This window comes from Sciurus vulgaris, assembly GCF_902686455.1.
Source record: "Sciurus vulgaris genome assembly, chromosome: 16".
Lineage (NCBI taxonomy): Eukaryota > Metazoa > Chordata > Mammalia > Rodentia > Sciuridae > Sciurus > Sciurus vulgaris.
In genome coordinates this window covers 24630091-24642844 of record NC_136477.1, presented here as the reverse complement: position 1 = coordinate 24642844, position 12754 = coordinate 24630091, and positions in this window count along the sequence as shown.

Sequence of the window (12754 nt, the reverse complement as noted above, 5' to 3'; positions counted from 1 at the left end):
GAGTCAAGAAAAAGTCATCCTGGAGACTCAAGGTTGTTAAGTCAATTAAACATAATTACCTGTGTGTAACTTTGCTGTACGAAAATGTTGGCTAGAGTTAGGTGCATTAAGTAAACATTCATATGAAGACCTTTTCCACCAGAATATAAGAATAAGACAGTTAAAAGAATACATTTTCTGAACATCACATCGGCCGCATTAGGAGGGCTCTGTGATCACATTATTATGTGCTTTGTCTTCAAACAGAGACTTCCCTGTCTTTTTTACCCATAAGCAGAAAAAGTCCTCTCCATGCTCATTATCAGACTCACGGAGCCCGTTCTCTCTGATGTGTCTCCCTCCCTCACTTTGGAGCTCCACTTCCTTGAGATCTGTCATTGTCACCTTTATTATAATGGTGCCTTACAATCCCACAGCTGGTGACACTCAGGGGAGGAGTATTCTGATGAGGAGGGTGGGGGTGCCCGGGAGACGTTGGTGATGGAAGTTTCCACAGAGGCTACACTGAAAATTTGCAGAGAGAATGGAAGGCAGGCAGGTATTTTTTCACCCAGTTTTACTCCCCTGGTCTCATGTAAGGAAAAAAAAAAAAAAAAAAAAAGCCAGAAAAACTGTTGAAAGTATTCGTGGAAATAGAGCTTACTATTACAACAGCTGTAACAGGCAGGAATATTCCCTTCCCAGGTAAAGCAAGCCGAGGCTAGTTCTCACAGAGAACTTTGTTGAGTAAACAGGTAGGGGTGATGTGCTTTCTTTGTGTCATATGAAGGCAAAAGGAGCTTAAAGCCCCATGATAGAGAGAAACAGTGACTAGCTTCCTTATGTCACATCCAATGGCAAAACAGCTAACCAGACCAATAGAACCTGATGGACTTCTTTCATTCTTGCTTAGAGATTATCTCTCTGTAGATGCTCCCCAATTAAAGGAAGGGCAAAGACCAGCAAGTACAATTCACCCACATTTAGGGGTAGAATTGGCCCAGGATATCACAAAAAAAAAAAAAAAAAAAAAAAAAAAAAAAATCACCAGAAGTGCAAATTAAGTATTTTTAAAAGCTAAAGGATGGTCACACTGATAGGTAGTAATATATAAAAAAGAAGTTTAATCCTACCAATTAGTCTGCTTTGGTCCAAAACAACTGAATCATTCATGCAGAGATGTGACTTATATCACTTATGACACTCTAAAGATGAATAAAGTCATGCATGTCTGTTTATCTATCTACCATCTATCTATTTGGGGTATTTTTTTTTTTTTCTCTCTAAGAATGAACAACTATCAAGACAAAAACAGACTTAAAAGGTACGCAGTAGTGTGATGAGTTGTGGAAATTCGATTTTTAAAAAATCATTAGGGCCTTCTCACTGGTTTTCGATTTTGAGCCTGAAATTTAAAAAGTGCTGCAACAGAGATTGGGTCCAATGCCATATGAAAATGGCACACAAGTTGCTCTGTCATTTTGAGCAGGAAAAAAGAATAACTATGGAAAGGAAAAAAATATACACTTTCAGAGATAAAATTTATTGAGATAAAATATGGACTCCATATAGTAAAAATATAGAGAAAGTCTATTTCAGATAGAGAAATACTGCAGAGGAAACTCTTCCACCACAAGGGTAGAGAAGGCCAAGTTAAGAAGAAGGCCAGGAGACTTACAATCATTTGCAAGAGGAAATCGGTTTAGGCAGTGAAATATGACATCTTGCTCAAAGTGATCCAAGGGCAGTTTTCATAACGGTGGGTGATTCCGGAAGAGGTCATGGAGCAAAAAAAAATCACCATGAAAGCAAAAGCTGTTGAGTCTCCTTCAGAATAAATTCCAAATAGATTAAAGATAAAAATGTAAAAATAAAAATAGTGTTATTATAAAATAGTAAAGCCTTCTATAAATTGGAGTGTTAGAAGGCATTTCTAACTAGGACTCCAAATGCAGAAGACACAAAATAAAAAGTTTATTAGTTTGTCTGCATTAAAAATAAAAGTCTCCTAAATGAAAGAAGGGAAAAAAGAGGAGGAGGAGAAATAAGGAAAGAGAGGAAAAAGGAAAGAAACAAGAAAACCCCACAAAAGCATCATAAGCAAACTAAAAAAAACAAAATTCATATCACAAAGACCAAATCTCCCTGATATAGATTTCATAAAAATTGAGGTGACCAATAAGTAAAATATATAACCATTAGTTCAAGGAATTAAAAAGAAAAATATTCAGATGTATGAAAATTGGCTCACCTTCATTCAGAGAGAAATGCAAATTCAAATTACAATGACATATCATTTATAAAATTCCAAAAGTTTGATCATGCACCGTTAGACCCGTTTCTCCCAGAGATCTTAGTGTAAATGGTTTATTTGGGAAATGATCTTAGGAACACAACAGTAGAGAAAGAAGTCAAGGCAAGGATGTGTTATCAAGCCAGTTACCACTTTGAGTACCTAGTGCTCAAGTGACATGGTGCAGAAGGCACGTCAGTTACTCCTGCTAGCGAGAAAGCAATGGTATTTACCCACCAACACCCTGTCCATTCCCATTTGATTGTTGCTTGTGGGGAAATTACTCTTAGACATTTCTGCCCTATTCATTCCCCATGCTTGCCCACAGGCCAAATCTGCTTTCTAAAGCCAGAAAAAAGCTCTGGGGCAGAGGTTTGTAGCTGTAATCTAGAGATGACTGTCTAGGGGGTATGGGTGAGACACAGCAGTGCTTCCACACACCCTCCACTGATGAAATACCAGAGAAGAGTCACTCTCATACTTGCTGGTGAGAATGGAAATTGTTACACCACCTATTGTCATTGGAAGTGCTTATTAAACATTGGCTCTTTGACAGTATCATCCTGATTCTTCTCTCCTGGTGCATGTACCGTGTGTGTGAGTGTGTGTGTGTGTGTGTGTGTGTGTGTGTGTGTGTAAAAGTCAGGACCTTGCTCATGATAAGCACACACTCTACCACTGAGCTACATCCCCAGCCCAGTATAAATCCTCTGACTCAGTAGTCCGGTTCCTGGAATTGATCCTACATTAAGATTTGCACATATAATAAATGAGATGTGCAAAATTATTCACGCACAATTATTTGTAGTGGCAAATGCTTGAAAACAACCTAGTGTTTCAGCAAGGAGGAGTTATTTTAAATCAATTAAAGTACCATGGAATGACTTGCAGTTATAAAAACAAGAGAGCAGTTGGGTACTGATGTGACAAGATCTTCAGGATATGTTAAGTGACAAAAATAAAGTGCAAGAAAGTAATACAAACTCATATTTGTCATAGAGGAACCAAAATAAAGATATAATATGGAAGAACTTAATAAGGTGAAAAGTGGTATTGACAGAAAATGGTGGTTTCATATACATATATTTTTTTCCTGGATACACACCTGAAGAGTTTTCTACAACAAACACCAGTCCTCTACTTTACAGAGCTAGTGCATTGGAGCCTTTCCAAAAACCTATATCTGAGTGTTAAACTCAATGTTGAGCTAATAAGGTAGTCTAGAAATTATTTTGATAAGAAAGAACATGGTAAAAGAAAGTTCAATTGAACTTTCAATTGAAGACCATGGAAATTTTTATTTCAATCTGTTGGAAAAAGAAACAATAACCAAACAAAATAATTTTACCAGAAAAAATATATAGCAAAAAGAAAGAAAGGGAAAATCTACATTAACCCAATTCAGCCAAACTAATGAATCTGGCCCAGTGTTTCAATCTAAAAGAAATGTATAATATAGATGGATATCTGGTGGCATGGATATGATGCATTTTTTCACTCTCTGTTATATATTTCTGATTTGTTGGCATGTGTTACATGTATAATCTTGCAATTTCATGTATATATTTTGCAATCTGGAAAAACAGTAGAGGTGAAATAACTAAATACATATTAGAAAGACAGAGAATAGAAAATAATAAAAATAGAGGGCTTATCAAGCCAGGTGTTGAGCTACAAGAAGAAAATGAGCCTGGGTGAGTAAAATGGAAATGGAATTTCTTAGAAGGATATTGGACAGTTCACAGAAAACACCAGGGAGGTAGAAAGAATCAAGGGCTTGAAAGACGAGCTGAAACCCAAGGAAGCTAGGTAGCAGTAACCACCCAACAGTCTGGTGAGGATGCTGTTGCCATCTCACCAATTGGCCCTGCCCTTTCTCCCATCTCTAGGGAAACAAGATGTCAGGACAAAAGTTTCAAAGAGATACCAGGATACGATGGTCTTTAAGAGTCAGAATGAAGTGTGAGGCAGATTGCCAGGCAGAAATGTTGAATAGATGGCTCAAAATCTGGCATAGTGAAGACATAAAAGGGATGAGAGACTGTGGTTGGAGGAAGATCCTGGAAGAGGACCTTAGAAGGGCTACTATGGACTCCCTTCATGCCCAAGGGACAGGAAGTCAGAGTGTTCCAAAAGAGGAGCCAAAATCCACAAAAATGCCCCCAATAGAGTCACCTTTAAACACTGGTTGGACCCTTGACAGCTAAAGCCAGGTAATGGCAGTCGGCAGTCAGTTAAGAAATGTTGCATTCCTTTTACAAGGTGCCAACCCCAAAGGGGTAAAAAACATAGCAAGTTGTCAGTGGGGAAGATCTGATGGAGAGTGGAAGACATCAACTCACCCTCTTCACACCCTAGTAGGGAAAAGAGAATTTTTTATCTCCAGCTGAAAATAGAAGTATGGATTAATAAACAGAGATGGTATTTTTGCACTTTAATAACCATGGGTCTATGTTCCCTAACAAAGACCAGAGAAGTTGGCATCATTCAGGATCGCCTTTATGGAGCAAACTTAAAGGTATGGCCAGGTGAGGGGGACAAAAATAAAGTAGCTTTTAAGATTACCCACCCTGATTACAGTAAATTGATAATTGCATAGAAAGGGGATATTATTGCTTCAGTTACCAAAACAACTAAATTTTCTCAGTTTCTTTTGTGTCATCTACTCCAGGTGAAGACCCAAACAGAAGCATCTGATTGGTAGTGCCGAGACCTCAATTCCCTGCCCCATCTGCCATATCCAGGTTTCAGGTAACACTCTGCCTGGGTAAATCCCCAAGCTTAGGATAAATTTTCAGAAGGTGGGTGGACATAAATGGATGCATTCTTATTAGAATGAGAGGCTCTGATGGGTACTTTACCAAGCTAAGAGTGCAAGAGAGAGAGAGAGGGAAGAGAGGATTCCAAGAAGAGTGGTATAGACTCTGCCCTCACCCAAGTGATCTCACTCCACTGCAGCAAAAGTAGTATCAAAGCATCTCAATTTTGTATAGAATCTCAACTTGAAAAGCTCTCTAATTTTCTCTTGTCAACAATGCAATAACTCTCTGCATTCCAACATGGCGCCCTGATCATAGTAGTATTCGATACATATTTGTTGAAGGGATGGATGAGTGAGGCTTGAATGGGTAAAGAAGAATTAAATGCAGTGCTTACAGCACAGACTTAGCAATTCATCAGCCTTGTTCAGCCCTGTTCAGTGGAACTTACTGTGGTAATGGAGATGCTGTCTATGCTGTGCTTAAAATGAAACTGAGGGATCTAATTTAATTCAATCTAAATTTAATAGCCCTGTATGGTTCAAGGCTATTCTACCAAACAGTGCAGATCTGAGTTCAAATTCCAGCTCTGTTTATTGAGCTGCTAATGTGAGCAAACTCCTTAATTTCTTTAATTCTCAATTTCCATAAATGTACAACCATAAAATGATGCTCCCATTTCCACTGGCTGTTAAGAGATCTCAAATGTGAAAGATGTTGTTTCCTGGGTTGTGAAGGGCAAAGCTTCAACCTGGCAGAAGCTCAGTAAATGGAAACCATCATTTGGGATACTGTGCCTTCCACTACCACTGCTGTTATTGCTACCACAGAGATGATATCAAGGCTCAGAGAGGTTGAAAAGTCTATCATACAGTTGGTGCACAGCATAATGGGATTCACACATTTCCTGTATTCATTACAGCAGTGGCTTTCTAACTACCAAGTTCAGCACGGGCTCCAAGATCCCATTAGGGCCTTGGCATTGTTTGTGTGCTGAAAAATGGATCTTCTACATGTGTTGTAAATAACATTCATACTGACATAGATTCCACAGAGATTGGTAAAACATAGTTTTGTTTAAGAGCAATACTGAATTTATAGCAGCTTTTTGTCATTATGGAGATCCTCAAACAACAGAGTACAAACTATAATTAAAAAGTACAACTACTATTAAAGTGAGGTATTTCATAGTCTTGATTTTGAAAAGGCATCCTTTATCCTTATTGTTAACACTTTCCTTTGAAAACAGTATAAAATAAGGAAAAGATGCAGAATATTTATAAATACACACAAAGGAGTTTAATATATATTTTTAAAAGGTGACACAGACTACACAAGGTAAAATTCCCTAAAAGATTCTGCAACTATAAAAAAAAATAATCAGCAACTATAAAAAAAAAAGTTCTGAGTTTAATTTTAAAAACAAATTGCACATACTGAGAATGGGAGAAAAAAATGGTTTAAAGCAATTATGGGAAAGATTTGGAGTTTTAGAACGGTGGTCCTGTGTGGAATAAATACAACTCATATAGCATATGAGGATCCACTGGAATGAAGAAATACTACAACCCCACATTTACTTTTTACATTAAACAAAAGAAAGAAATCAAGCTTCCTTGATAGTTAATGTATGTATTGAAAGTAGTACACATATATAGTTTCAAAAAATATTCACCTAACAGGGACATACACAAAATTATTTTACTAAGAAGACTGAGACAGTTAAAAATCTTCAGAAATTTTTACTTAAGACAACAAACTCATGATAAACCTGTAGTATGATGTGATTATTAAAATTAAGCCAAAAACCTGAATCGTCTTAGCCCTATTAGCACACCTTCTCCATGTAACAAACCACCCCAAAGCAAACTGTCTTCCAGTAATCATGATTTATTTTTTATTTTTTATTTTTTCAGAACCTGCACAATGTCACTTATACTGACAATTTAAGAACAAGGGTCGTGAAAACCAAGTACTATGAAGAAGGGTTGACGGAACTGGGATAAGCTTGTGATACAATGAGAACACTAATAGGAAAGGGGAATATGTGTATTAAGTATTTACTACCTTGCTCACTTATAGTCTATTTCTAATACGATCTACTGTGGCAGAAGAAATGCTTTGAACAGATGATTCCTCTAAGCAACAGAAATTCAAGCACTTTCTTCTTTTCCTAAATTGATTTCACAATTATAAAATTATATGATTTCAGAGTTTCATGTGGGAATGATACAGGCTGACACAGACATTTCTGGAAAATCCCAATGGAGATATATAAATTTCATACTTGTCAACTTTTCTTATTTGTATCAAAGAAATTGACTATTTCTTGATTCTCTTTTTAAAAGAAACCAATATGGTCTTTGTTTCTTTTCTTTACCCCCCTCAGATTCTATAATTATAAATTCAAAATATGAACAGATTTGAAAATAGATTATGAAGAAAAAGCTTTAATATAACAAAAGGAAGATGGAATAAAATGCAAGTCTTCCTGTACAAAAAATCATGATAAATATGCAGTACCTCTGTATAGAAAAGGGTGTTGTGCACATCGCTTGTCCACCTAAAAGGAGCATGTGAAATAAAACATATATTAAAGAAAACCCACACAAATCTTAAAATCTGTGCATTGTATACAAAAACTAATCTATTGTAAGGTTTAGAATTAAATATGAAGTTCATCCAATAGAATAAATCTTAGTAACTAATAAACTTGAAAATTTGACCATGATAAAATTATACGTAGGTGGGCAGGTAGATAGATAAATGGATAGATAGAGGTTTTAACAAACAAAACATTAAGGCTGCAATGCAAAAAGAAATGTCATTTCTATCAATAGCATTACTGAGGAAAACATCAGAAATGACTATATTCTTGCTGTAAGAGAATATTTTTTAGCCAAGTAGTTAAAAAAAAAAAAATCAATCTGTATGTTCCTTCACTTTTCCAGGCCCTAAGTTATTTTTTGCTGAGCGATATAAAATAGAAAATGGACATTTGCTTCTGGCACTGTGACCTTCTCCAGGCCCCTGCTGGTGTTACCCTGATACAATGTATTTCTGGCACACAACTTGTGATATAACCACCAACCACTCTCCACAAACAATCAACTTGACAGCAAGTAAAAGTAACAAAACAAAACAAAATAAAAAAACGAACTTCTCTTTCACATCAATGAAGAGTGCCACACTAGAAACACATTTTCCTCTAAAACACATGATTTTTAAAAAATAATTAGTTCAGATAGGTAACCACTTAACCATGTATTTTTCAACTGAGACACAGCATAAACCTCCATATGTTAAAAATGCCATACCCTCCACCCCAGTACACACACACACACACACACACACACACACACACACCCATAGAACTTATCCACTCATGACTAAACCATTTGTGATGAGATGGTGGGGGTAGGGGGAAAGGACTGGGGAGGATTTTTATTTTTCTATTTTTTACAATAGACATATTTACCAAACAGGACATTTTGCTCTATATTTTGTTTTAGTGTGTGTGTTGTGGGGGGAGATGGATCATAATTGTATTTAGACTTTATATAGTATGGGTGACTCAGTTCACAACAGAAGCACCTGCAGCAAATTAATTTGTTGTAGCACATTAATTATCTCATAGCTTCTATTTAGGCTGCAGCTGTTGCTATTATGTTAATAATATTTTTTATCACCACTGTATACAACAGGTTATGGCAGTAATAGAAATATCTCCTTTTTTGTGGCTATCCCCCCTGTCGTTTCCATTTTTCTATGTCAGAAGGGAAGATTGAAAGAAATTCAGGCAAATTAAGCCCCAAAGCGCACTGTAATTTTCTATTTCTGAACTGATTTGTGAGAGAATGGGTAACCGAAATTAGCAAAGGATCACCCCACACAAAGATGGCGCGTGCAGAATTTGTGAAAGCGAAAAAGAAGACGAAGGACAAGCAAAAGAGGGACGGAATACTGCAGTGCTGGGGTGGTGAGTGTTTGGATGGGGGCGGGGACAATGCTGCAGTTTTCATGAAATAATAAGGTGGGGGAAAAAAGGCATACAAAGAGTAGGTTTTTCATTGTTTGTAAAATATAAACACAGATGAATTCTGTCTTTGGTTTGTTCATGCTTTTCACTCTGCACAGCAGGGATGTTCTTAAGAAGTTGCCCTCTGCGAAATTTCACTAAATGGGAACCGTGGACCCTGCATGATGGGATTATAATCACACCAGCCACTCCTTTTACATAATTTTTTGTTTAAAATCCAGTAAGACTCCCTGTTTTTAATATATATAAAGCAATAGACATGTATATGTCGATAAACTGAGGGTTTGCGTCCCCCTATAGCCTAGTGCAAGCTAAAACAAAAAACTGGTAATATTACATCTACAAATCTCAATGGATTCAAAAACAATATGAAAATTTTTAGCTGACAAGAACATGTCTGCTGCCTGCAGTCCCTGCAATAGCTCACCATGTTGCCTACTAACCGAAAGATCAAAAATTATCGATTTCATGGCGCTGTGTGCTCTGGAAAGAAAAGCTACTTTAAAATTTGCATTGTTTAAGAAATGAGTTAAAAGAAAAGAATCATTTTTTTTTTTCCTGAATACTTTGGAATGTGAAAATAGCTTGTTTTAATCTTATCCATGATTTACTATAATTCTATTATTTTTAGCAGCTGGAGTCCAGAAATGATTTTTTTCGATGAATTTAGGATTTTGCCGCAGTATACATCTGCAGTCCCAGAATCCTCCGGTAAGTTAATCCTTCTTGCGATGGGAAACGCCTTTAACCTTCTTGTGAATGAAATATCTGCAACCATTTTGAAATTTTTAATAGAGGGGTTGTGTGTGTCTTCGAGCGCGCGTGGTGTTGGGGGGGTATGTATATCCAAAGCTTGATTTCTTAGCAATGCAGCGGTATTTGTCTTAGTTCTTATAAACATTGAGAAACATGTACCTTCATGTTCTTTGAATATCATGGATGATGCCTCCGTTGCTTCTCCTTCACACTTTCTACGGTAGCCATTAAAACGTACTTTCTTAGTATGGCAAACCAACGAAGGCCTTGAGAACACAAAACTCCAAGCATGAACAGCGTTCCTGGCATAACTAAGGGACCAGGCCACGGCCACCACCATGGCCACCGGCTCCTTCTTTCACTGCCCCTCCCTTGCTCTGCAGTGTACATTAGCTGCAAGCTTTTCCACAGTGGCTTTCTGCCGAATTTGCCCAGTGGGTTCCTAGATTACTTGTGTGTGCGAGAATAGCCAACCATGTAGTCTGACAAGAGGTATTTACAACTACTTAGCCTATTCAGCTGGAAAGAAATCAAAAGATAACACTGAACCCTGAGATGATGTATTGCAAACCAAAAGTCCCAATCCATAAATAGCTCACTTGATGAACTGCTAAATGAAAAGCTGATCCTGATTTTTGTCCAGTTTTCACATTGTCACGAAGAAATATTTTTAACAGCTCTTCTTAGAGTCAGGTTTGTTTCTAAATACATAGATTATCTCTTAGCATTACCTTTCTGCTAGGAGGGGATTGTTCCCAAGGGGATTCAGATGTTGAGTCTAAAGGGGACCACACCCTATTTCACAGCTTGTTTTCTACCATTTCTGCTTATTTTCAAGTAGGATTGCCTAACAGTTACAATTTAAGTCAAATTAAATGACCTAATCAAAAGGAGCCAGTCATCCGTTTCCCTCTCTCTAAAGGAAGCTCATTGTCTTAGGTGCTCAATAAATGTTTAATTAATAGATTTGGTAAAGGTAAGTGAACAAACCTTTATAATGCTAACTTGATTAATAATTTTGCCCAATATGCAAAAACAAACTGGGAATTTAAGAATTTTTTTTTCCTAAAGGTAATTCAAAAGCATATGTTTTAATGAAGGGATGCTTTACGCTCAGGTTACATAGCCAACAATTGATATGCCAGTGGTCTGATACCTTGACAAATAAAATCTCTTTTAAACCAGTTAGACACTTGGTTTCTAGGAACACATCCTAAAATTTAGGACCATTTGTCTGTCACCATTTCACAAAATTAATTTACGTCAAACCCATTGGTCTGGTTCTAAAACAAAAGATGTAAAAACATAAGTATTTTGTATGAAATATAGTGCCCAAGGTCAATTTTTTAATAGTTTTACAAAATCACTCATTTCACTCACTCATTAGGTATTTTGATGCTGCAGTCCTCTTTGGTTTAATGATAGTATGTATCTTAATTTCACATAAATTATCCATCATATTTTTGGTGAGACAACTGGACAATTTGTTTTATGAAAGAAACAAATTCTAAGCAATTGTTAAATTCAATTAACTTGTTTTAATGCTAGTCACCCAGTAATTCTAGTATGCTTGAATTTATTGGGAAAAACAGCATGCTGCATTGTTGCAAATTTTACATTTCCTTTAATACCATTAACTGGGATTTAAAAGTTTTAATTCTAAATTTAGACTAAAATGTCAAATTACAGAAAAATGCTTTATTTGGGCAACTGAATAAAGAAATACAAATATAGAGATGCTGTTATCCTTTAGACCTTCTAAAGATGCAGGTATTTCCTAACCAGTTTTAATAGTGTGCCTTATTCAGCAAAAATTAACTGAACACAGAAAAAAAAAAATCTGTTAAAGAATATTCCTCTCATAGTGGTAAACCAGCCATTAGATTTTAAATGCATGACTTTCATTGAATCGAGTGTGTATTCTTTAACTCTGTTCTTGATAATTAAAATTGGAGGTCAGTATTTGGAAATGCCATTTACACTTTTGAGTTTCTAGTAGAAACTCTGCTTTGATAAAATACCTTTTTCTGTTCAATCTGTTTAATTTATGACCAAGTTAACCACAACCAGCAGCAACATTAAATTTTACAGAATTACTAGCGAAGATACAAATGAGAAAGACTTTCTAGACAATGGGTTTCACTGAGCATCATGTTAGTATGTGGACTTTTTTCACTGCAGTGGTTCACGTGTGCTATGGTGATAGTCAGCAGATGACATTACCACTATATATAGTAAAATAGCCTTAAGACAGAAAAATAAGAATTATATAAAAATATGTTGGCTATAAAGCATCAGCTATGCCTAAAAGTACAAACACTACTTCTATGAGTAAATGAGTAAGTAGGTTTCCTGCCTGTACCCATGTATAAAGACCTATTGTTTGCATGCATTAATTATAGTCCTGGGATAAAAGCACGGAGATAACTTTCACTGTTGCTTTTTGTATTCTCTCTGTTGTTTTGTAAGAAAAACAAGAATAATAGACTGGAAAATGAATTGATCATAATTGTTTAGGTTTTGACAAATGCCAATCTTGCTGGATTACAATGGAGACATTTCCAAGGGAAATGAAGACCCAACTTCAGACTACTGAAACGAATTAGAAAGTATTTTTGAACAACAGAAAATTAGTTTTAAAAAATGAGAGGTTGCCGATTCTATAGCTGCTTCTATAAACAACATACTTGGATTTTTCAAATAATACAGTAGAAATGAGATTCCCCCAAAGAAAAATCCCCATAAATATATCTATCGATACCTAGTGACACAGTGGAAACAGATAAAAATGGAATCTATTAAGAATTAACCTAATAGACATTGCTCTGGAGCAAATCCATTTCCATTAGTTATTTATTCACAGTAGGTACTCAAAGACTTGTTGAATTGTAGGCTTGGTGCCCAGTCCACGGAGAGTTCACAGCCTTC